The sequence below is a fragment of the Coenobita brevimanus genome, chromosome 44 (genome assembly GCF_032717465.1).
Source record: "Coenobita brevimanus isolate Jiangsu-jjx chromosome 44, ASM3271746v2, whole genome shotgun sequence".
In the NCBI taxonomy this organism is placed as follows: domain Eukaryota; kingdom Metazoa; phylum Arthropoda; class Malacostraca; order Decapoda; family Coenobitidae; genus Coenobita; species Coenobita brevimanus.
Genome location: NC_136997.1, coordinates 48031781 through 48034023, shown reverse-complemented (window position 1 = coordinate 48034023; position 2243 = coordinate 48031781).

The window sequence follows — 2243 nt, the reverse complement described above, 5'->3', positions numbered from 1 at the left end:
AGAGAGAGAGAGAGAGAGAGGAGGAGGAGGAAAGGAGAAAATGAGAGACTGCTCAGTGGAGGAGGAAATGGAGAGGAATTATTAGAGAGAGAGAGAGAGAGAGAGAGAGACTGTTCAGTGGAGGAGGAAATGGAAAGGAATTATGTGTGTGTGTGTGTGTGTGTGTGTGTGTGTGTGTGTGTGTGTGTGTGTGTGTGTGAGAGAGAGAGAGAGAGAGAGAGAGAGAGAGAGAGAGAAACTGAGACTGTTCAATGGAGGAAATGTAGAGAAATTGTGTGTGTGTGTGTGTGTGTGTGTGTGAGAGAGAGAGAGAGAGAGAGAGAGAGAGAGAGAGAGAGAAACACCTGTGCAACCCTGATCGCAGCTGCCTAACACACTTCTAGATTCAGTTCCCCTTCGCCCGTAGCGAGCAGTACTACGCCTACGAGCTTGTACGCGTTCGGAATCGCCCCACGCGCCCCTCAACGGCCGGGACAACTCTAGCACTTTATTTTAGCTGACTGTAGACGGTTTTATTGAGCTGGGAGTGGGCCGTAGGAGGCTGAGAGTGTTAATATTAGTCCTGCCAATTCTCTCATATATATAATCCTTTCCCTGAAGCCCCTTACATAAAAAAAAATAAAGATAATAATAAAGTAGATAAAAATATATAATAAAATAAGAAAAATAGAAAATAATAATAAAAATAATAGAAAAAAATACAATAGAAAATAAAAATCAGGTAAATAAATAAATAAATAAATAAATAATAAAAATAAAAAGGAAAAAATACAGTAAAGGCTAAAAAATACAAAGAAAATAATAAAATAAAATAAAAATCATTAAAAAAGATAATCTGGTAAAGAAAAAAATAATAAGAATAATAAGAGAATGAGATAAAGATAAATAAAATATAAAATAATCTTCAGGTACCAAGACTAATAAAAAAATAAATAAATAAATCTTCATTGGTTTGAAAAAATCCTAAGCTGAATAAAGTTGTCTGAAGGGAGAAAGAATAAATATAAAAAAAAGAGAAAAGAGAGGAAAGGTACTGGAAATATTGATATAAAAGAGAGAAAAAGAGAGAGAGAGAGAGAGAGAGGTCAAGGTGCTGAAAATATTGGTAGAAAAAGAGAGAAAAGAGAGAGAGAGGTCAAGGTGCGAAAATATTAATAGAAAAAGAGAGAAAAAGAGAGGAAAGGTACTGAAACTATTGATATAAAAGAGAGAAAAGAGAGAAAAAGAGAGGAAAGGTACTGAAACTATTGATATAAAAGAGAAAGAGAGAGAAAGAGAGGCTAAGGTACTGAAAATATTAATAGAAAAAAGAGAGAAAAGAGAGAGAAGGAGAGGCTAAGGTACTGAAAATATTGGTAGAAAAAAGAGAAAGAGAGAAGACGCCAAGACAGTGAAATATTACCAGCAAAAGAGAGAGAGAGAGAGAGAAAGAGAGAGAGAGAGAGCGAAAGAGGACGCCAAGATACTGACAATATTAACACCAAAAAAACACCAATAATTTAGTTTATAAAAAATTGAGTGAGAAAAACAGAAAAAAAACACACACCTGATATATTCCCAATCACCAAGAGGACAACCGCGTCAGGTGAGGAATGAGAGACTGACCAGGAGAGTGTATGTGGGTGAGGTGAAGGAGGGGTAGACCGAGGATGGGGTAGAGGGATGGGGTGCAGAAGAATATAAGTGATGGAGTGTTAGTTGGAGAAAGGGCTGCCTAATGACAGAGGACAGGGTGACTTGGAGGCGATCTATCTGTGGCCACCCCTTTCGTGATAAAGGCGTCTAGCTATAAACAGATAGATATAAATAAATAGGTAGATAGATAGCTAAGTAGGTAAGTAGGTAGATAATACAGCATACTCCCCTAGATAGATAGATAGATAGATAGATAGACACTGTACACCCCTAAACAGATAGACAGATAGATAGTATACACCTCTAGACAGATGGATAGATAGATAGATAGATAGAAAGATAGATAGATATATAGACAGTATACACCCCTAGATAGATATATAAACAGATAGATAGATAAATAAATAAATATATAATACACAAAAAAAATCACACCTCAATCATTCACAGTATTTTAAAACATCGACGAGGCACGGCAACGTTTGGACCACCTTGCCGGGACGGAGCCAAAATCTCCTTGGTTTTTATTCGAATCGTAAAAATACATAAAAAAATAAATAAAAAAACAGCCCCAATAAATGATGCTATATGGAATGAGGTATGAAATT